Source organism: Mustelus asterias, unplaced genomic scaffold (assembly GCF_964213995.1).
Source record: "Mustelus asterias unplaced genomic scaffold, sMusAst1.hap1.1 HAP1_SCAFFOLD_76, whole genome shotgun sequence".
NCBI classification, from domain to species: domain Eukaryota; kingdom Metazoa; phylum Chordata; class Chondrichthyes; order Carcharhiniformes; family Triakidae; genus Mustelus; species Mustelus asterias.
In genome coordinates, this window is record NW_027590135.1 from 1,532,023 (window position 1) to 1,539,638 (window position 7,616).

Below are 7,616 nucleotides of genomic sequence, written 5' to 3' on the forward strand. Positions count from 1 at the left end.
TGGTGTGGGAGGAAACCGGAGCACCCAGAGGAAACCCACGGAGAGACGAGGAGAACGTGTAAACTCCGCACAGACCATTGACCCGGGGCCGCAATTGAACCTGGGTCACTGGTTGTGTGAGGCAGCAGCGCGAACCACTGTGCCACCGTGCCGTTCCCACAGAACATTGAAAGGTCCCAGTATGTCTCCCTGGCCTAATCAGAGTGAGTTGCTCGAACCCGGTATGGCACTGAGCCCCACACACAGAGCACTCGAAGATCCCAGTATCTCTCCCTGGCCTAAGCAGAGTGAGGGGCTCTTACCCGGTGTGGCACTGAGCCCCACACACAGAGCACGCGAAGATACCAGTGTCTGTGCTGATTGGTCTGACTCCAGGTGGTTTGCAGGACCGTCACTGCTGAGACTGGGGAAATGCAGCATGACATGTTTACATCGCAAGCCGCTATTGGAAACCCTGAGCTGCGGGCTGATAGCCGGGCGGGACGGAATTCTCGATGCCAAAACCTTTTACCCATCCGAAGCCCCGCCGCGGGCTCAGGATCCCGGTCCGGAGACTGAAGCCACTGGCCGGACATTTGCTGCCGCTCCGTCCGGTGTCTGATGGACCCAGGGTAAATTTCCGCCAGCGACCTGTGACTGGCAGCTGGGAAAGCCAACAGGAAATTGACGCATCACGGTTATCCAATGGACGGTATGCGCCGACTGATTGATAGCTACTTTATTCAATCTGTGAGCTCCCTTCGGCTGAATTAAGAAAAGAATGAAAATGACAAGAAAAATTCTAACCAATAACAGATCACGCTGCTGACAAACCACGTCCCTAATGTGATTGACATCTTCTTTAGCCAATCGCAACGCACTGACCAATCAGTATGCGCCGAGCTTGCGCGACTGGCCGAGCGTCACTCCCAGCCCAGCGTCATTGCGTCTTTCAATTCGATCCGGGGCTGAAACCAATGAGAACTCAGAGAGCTGGAGGCGAAAGAATCCTTAAAGTGGAATCGCTCAGTGAATTATAGTTGTGCAACTATTATTTGGTGATCGGAATTGAAGAGGCAAAAGTCAGGGTGCAAAATATGAAACCCGCGGGAAATGAAAGAGGAAATAAATGAATGGGAAGGAACGTAAGTGAGAAGCAGAAGCGTTTAGAGAGGGAATTCCAGAGCTGAGACCCAGAGAGCTGGTGGAGTGAATCAAATCAGGGATGTTCACGAGGCCAGAATCAGAGGAGCTCAGATATTTCAGAGGATTGCTGGGCTGGAGTTGATGAAAGGGAGGAAGAGCTGAGGAGATGGAAGGATTTGGAAACATGGATAAGAATTTTATAATCGAGGCATTGCTTAACCACGAGTCAGTGTTTGTCAGTGAGCACAGGGTTGATGCATTAATGGTATTTGGAGTAAATTCTGATATCAGAAATCAATTACCGGCTTTTTGGATCCAGCAGCATAATAAATCGGCTTAGAAGTGGACCACATGGCCCCTCCAGCCTGCTCCGCCATTAAAGACGATCATGTTTTAGATTCTCAAACCACTGAATCTTTGCAATGTACGACAGCCCATTTGGCCCATCAAGTCCACACTGCCTTACTGAAACAGCATTCTACCTGATCCCACTCCCCCACCTCACAGCCCCAGAAACCCTGGTTTGGTTATGATGAATTCGGGGAGATGAAAACCTTTATCACAGGATCCCTAATGTGCAGAAGGTGGACATTCGGTCCATTGAGTCTGCACTGATTCTCGGACCTATCCATGCAACCTCACACATTAACCCTGTTAATCTTCCTAATCTAACCATACTGGGACATATAAGGGAACGTTTAGCACAGTAAATCCACTTAACCTATCAATGGAGTGTGTGCGTGTGTGGGCGGGGCGGGGGGGCGGTTGCGGGGAGGGGGCAGGAGCACCCGGAGGAAAGCCATGTGGATACAAAGAAAATGTGGAAATTACGAACAGTCACCCAAGGCCTGAATTGAACCCGGGTCCCTTTCATTGTGTGGCAGCAGTGCTAACGACGGTGCCACTCTTCTTTCTGTTAAACAAGACCATAAGACATAGGAGCAGAATTAGGCCACTCTGCCCATCGAGTCTGTTGCGCCATTCAATCATATATTTGTCTCATTCCCATTCTCCTGTCTTTTCCTGTTAACCCCTGATCCCATTATTAATCAAAACCTATCTCTCTATGTCTTAAAAAAAACTTAATCACCTCGCCTCCACAGCCCTCTGCGGCAAAGAGTTCCACAGATTCACCACTTTCTCGCTGAAGAAATTCCTCCTCATCTCTGCTTTAAAGAATCGTCCCTTCAGACTGAGGTTCTGCCCTCTGGTTCTAGTTTTTCCTACTAGTGGAAACATCCTCTCCATGTCCACGCTATCCAGGCCTCGCAGTATCCTGTAAGTTTCAATAAGATCTCACCTCATCTTTCTGAACTCCACCGAGGACAGACGCAGAGTCCTCAACCGTTCCTCATACAACAAGCTCTTCAGTCCAGGGATTATTCTTGTGAGCCTCCTTTGGACGCCTTCCAGGCCAGCACATCCTTCCTTAAATACGGGTCCCAAACTGCTCACAATACTCCAAATGGTGTCTGACCAGAGACTTTGTCGGCCTCTGACGTACATCTCTGTTCTTGTATTCTAGCCCTCTCGACATTTCATTTGCCCCCCTAAATGCCGAATGCACCTGCTCATTAACATTAATAGAATTTTGAACTGGGACTCCCAAGCCCCTTTGTGTCTCTGGTTTCCTCAGCATTTCCCCATTTCGAAAAGAGTCTATACTTCCATTCCTCCTTCCAAAGTGCATAACCTCATACTTTTCCACATTGTATTCCATCTGCCACTTCTCTGCCCACTGTCCTAGCCTGTCCAAGTCCTTCTGCAGCCATCCCCCCCCCCACCACCCCTCCTCCGCCCCCCGGCTTGTTTCCTCAATGCTCCCTGTCCCTCTACAGTTCCTCTTAGACTTATTTGCCTCATGGAAAATACGTAACTTCCAATCTATCTTCATAGTTACAGATCTTTATCAATGGAATCATTCATTTAAATCTCCTTTGCACCGTCTCCAATGTCTTCACAACCTTCTTTGATTGTGGTGCCCAGCACTGGGCTCAGTGCTCCAGGTGAGGCCTATCTCGTGTATTTAAAAGCTCAGATTGACGTTCTTATTCATGTATTCAATCCTCCAATAAAACGTAGGATGCCATTTGTTTTATTACATGCTCTCTCAACATGCCCAGCCAACTTCAATTACTTTTGTCCTTAAAAACCGAGGTACCTTTGTTCCTGCATTTCCTTAAGAGTTTCTCCCTTTATTTCTCCACACTCTCAAAATGAATCAACTCACACTTCTCAGCATTGAACTTCATCTAATTAGCTGCATTGACGCGAACAGGAGCCGGAGTATGGAGACGGGGGGAATTTCACTGTAACTTCACTGCAGTATTTATTAGTCAGAATCCTGATTTATGACGAATATAAAACATTATTTAAAGTTTACTTTACTTTACTTTTGCTTTATCTGCTGCTTGTCTGCCCAGAGGACAGGAATGGAAGCATTGACTCAGCGTTTACACATTGTTTTGAGCGCCAGGGTCTCTCAACTTAATTCACTCAGCCTCTCCTCACAGAACAACCTCTTCTTTCCGGGGGGCAATCTCGTGAACCTTCTCTGTACCGCCTCCAATGCAAGTCTATCCCTTCTCAAATGTGGAGACCATAGCTGTACACAGTATTGCAGACGTAGTCTCAATAAAATCCTGGATAATTGCAGCAATACACCTTTCTTTATCTACTCCAATCCACATGCAATAAAAACAGACATGCCATTTGCTTTTCTAATAGCTTCAATGAATAATCCCGAATGTGCTCCGAATTCCCTTCAACATTTTAAAATCCGTCACATTTCAGCCTCTCTTCAACTCTGAAGAAGAGTCATACAGTGTCGAAGTATTCACTATGTTTCTCTCTCCGTAGATGCTGCCAGAGCTGCTGAGGTTTCTGGCATTTTCTGTTTTTATTTCAGATTTCGTCTCCCTGCCATCCTCACCTTCTTTTAGGCACAGAGTTGTGCTTTTTTTAACTCTCCCATTAGACTCATGACTCACACCAGCTCTCTTGCCATATAATCATTGCTGCACTTCTCCATGTTTAGTAACGACAAGACAACAATTCAAATTCGATTCAGTGATCAGTGATGAACAAGAAGTTATGTAAGAAGTTGTGAAAGAAAATGAACATCTCCGCCTTCTCCCTGTAACGCTGCACATTCTTCCTTTTCAGGTAACAATCTGATTCCTTTTGAGCACTTCAATTGAATCCGCCTCCACCACACTCTCCGGCAGTGCATTCCACACATTAAGCACTCGCTGTGTGAAAAATATTTTCCTCGTATTCCTATTCCTTCCTTTGCTAATGATGCTGAACCTGTTCTCTCTCGTTCTTCATCATCCCACGAGTGGGAACGGTTTGTCCCGATCCACTCGGTCCAGAGGTCTCATGATATTTAATACCTGTAAGTGGAATCCCTCAGGGGGTGGTAAGATTTTCAAAGCAGTCGACATTAAGGCATTGATAAAATTACCAGCATTCAGTTAAATGACTTTTTAAATATGTTAATGAACTAACAAAAGGCAATTTACAAATATGAGATGCAGCAATTGACTCAAACGTGTGATTATCTTAGAAATCATAGAAACCCTACAGTGCAGAAGGAGGCCATTCGGCCCATCGAGTCTGCACCGACCACAATCTCACCCAGGCCCTACCCCCCACATATTTACCCGCTAATCCCTCTAGCCTACGCATCTCAGGGGCAATTTTAACCTGGCCAATCAACCTAACCCGCACATCTTTGGACTGTGAGCGGAAACCGGAGGAAACCCACGCAAACACGAGGAGAATGTGCAAACTCGACACAGACAGTGACCCGAGCCGGGAATCGAACCCAGGACCCTGGAGCTATGAAGCAGCAGTGCTAACCACTGTGCTACCGTGCCGCCCCACGGTAGTAAAATACATATTCTGATATTTTGAATGGATTATTATTGATTTTAAGGAAGTTATCAGTTAGCAGTAAACAAGTCCAGATGGCCCTTTCTCAAAGGGTCACCTGGACTCGAAAGATCAGCTCATTTTACTCTTTACAGATGCTGCCAGACCTGCAGAGATTTTCCAGCATTTTCTCTTTTGGTTTGAGATTACAGCATCCGTAATAATTTTCTTTTATTTTCGAGTTTTACTGTTGCACCTCATGTAGAGTTGTAGGACTGAGAAACCTCACTAATGAAATGGATTCGAAAACTTGGAACTGTTTTCCTTTTACTTTTCATTGTCTCTCTATCATCTTCCAATCAGAATGAATCACTTCGCAATTCTCAGCTTTGAATTTCATCTGCAACTTGTCCACTCATTCTGTCAACTTGTCGATGCCCTTTTTGAAGTTTTACATTATCCTCCTCATAGGTCACAATGGTTCCAACTTTCAGATCATCCACAAATTCTAAAATTGTGCCCTGCACACCATTATCTCTGTCACTGATATACCCTGGTGCATGTTCACAGCATCGACAGCTTGTGTGCAGATCAATGTGATTTACTGCAGTTTGAGGGTGAATACAGAAAAGAGGATCCAATGTAAATGCCTGCACATTCCACGAAAAAGTTGCAGAATTGCTGTGAAGTAGTTTTGTTATGATCGCGAACAGAAAGTAGTAGAGGATGGCTTCGAAGCAGCAACCTCTGAATTATCAGTCCAGCACACGTCCGCTGCGCCACTTTGCGATGGCCAAGCCAGCACCCCCCTGCTGTCTATCACTGTAGCCATTCATATATTCACTTCCACATTCTTGTTTAACACCACCACGATTGTCAGGGAGGTTCAGTCTGGCCACACAATTCTACTGCAGAATACCAAGAATGCAATGGACAGAGAAAGACACGCACAGAAGCAGCAAAAGAGACTGTACACGTGTAACGACAGACAAAGGTGCCGCGAAACCGACAGGACACGGAATCTGATGTTTTAAATTAATTTTCAGTTGCAAATATATGCTTGTAAAAATATTTCCTGATGTGTCGCTGTCCTCTCTGCTGTTCAAAGATGTTCAGTGTTGTTGTGCAAAGTGTTTCACTGTTTATAAATATATTTCCAGCTGTGCTCTACGATTTAGAGGATTACAACATGGAAACAGGCCCTTCGGCCCAAAGTGTCCATGCCGCCCAGTTTTCTTTTACTTCGGAGCTACTCCCAATAACCCGCGTTTGGCTAATATCCCTCCAGACCAATCTTATCCAGATAACTGTCTCAAATGTTATTGAGAGTTTTATTTTTCTGCTGTTGTGTAAAATGCTTCCCTGTTGTTGTGTTTCCGGCTCGGTAAATATTTGTTTCTTCTGTTAATATGTCCCCTTCTCTTGCAAACGTGTTCCCTGTTGTGTAAAAAGATTTTCAGTGAAGGTGTTTTTGTCAGTAAATTGTTGCGTATTGTGTTTAGATGTTCCCTCTTCTTGTGTCAAACTCTGGTTGCATATAAAAGTAATTTACTCCAGATCGAGGTTTTTCGCGGGAAAGATAAGCCAAATACCTGTCTTCTCCACGTAAAAATTATAACTGCTTGCCAGTTGTCATATCACCAGCGTGAATTGGAGTAGCAGAGGATGGTTTCGATCCATCGACCTCTGGGTTATGGGCCCAGCACGCTTCCGCTGCGCCACTCTGCTACAGGAAAAAGTGTCTCTGCTGCTTATCAATGTAGCAGGACAGACTTTCACTCCTGTATCGTTTAACAGGAACACCAGTGCGAGGAGGCATCACTGCATCACACCGAGAATACAATAGACAGAGACAAACACACAATAGCAGCAAGAGACTGCTTGGACACATATAACGACAGACAAAGGTGCTGGGAAAACGGCAAGACAAGGAATTGCAGAATCCATCATTGATTTTTAAAGGGATTTTCTGTTGCAAATGCATGTTTGTAAAAATATTTCCTGCTGTGCAACTGTGCTCTATGTTGTTGAGAGGTGTTTTCTGCTGCTGTGTAAAATGTCTCCTTGATGCTGTAAATGTGTTTCCGGCAGTGCCAATTTGATCCATCTGGTGTCAATATTTCTTTAATATTCTGTTAGTATATGCCCGACTCTGTAAACGTGTTCCCTGTTGTGTCAAAATGTTCTCCGTGAAGATGTTTTCTGTTCAGCAAAAGTTACTTATCTGGTCTCATGATGTTCCATATTGGGTTAAATTGTTGCATGTTGTGTTAAGATCTTCTCTGTTCTTGTATAAAACTCTGGTTAAACTGCAACTGGATAATGACTGTCTTTTACCCTCTGTTAGCGAATGTGATTGGGGAATTCATATTGTATCCAAGAGATGCATGTGAGTGAGATTTGTTCTGTATCTGTCCGTCTCCGGTTGCAGTTACGAGTTTTTATTTATGTATTCATTTCGAGAGGTGCGCATTACTGATGAGGCCAGAATTAATTGCCAATCCCTAACTGACCTTACGAAGGTGGTGGTTTGCTGCTCTCTTGAACTGCTCCGTCCCTGAGGTGTCGGTACAGCCACAGTGCTGTTAGTCTAACAGTGTTTCAGGATTTTGCCA

The 7,616-nt window shown here is 45.1% G+C and overlaps 1 non-coding gene across 1 annotated transcript; it reads right to left on the reverse strand.

Moving 5' to 3' along the window:
* Positions 1–6,657: 6,657 nt before the first annotated feature.
* trnam-cau (transfer RNA methionine (anticodon CAU)) lies at positions 6,658–6,729 on the reverse strand. Its single transcript has one exon. It is a non-coding gene; the product is annotated as a tRNA-Met (tRNA).
* Positions 6,730–7,616: the final 887 nt, after the last annotated feature.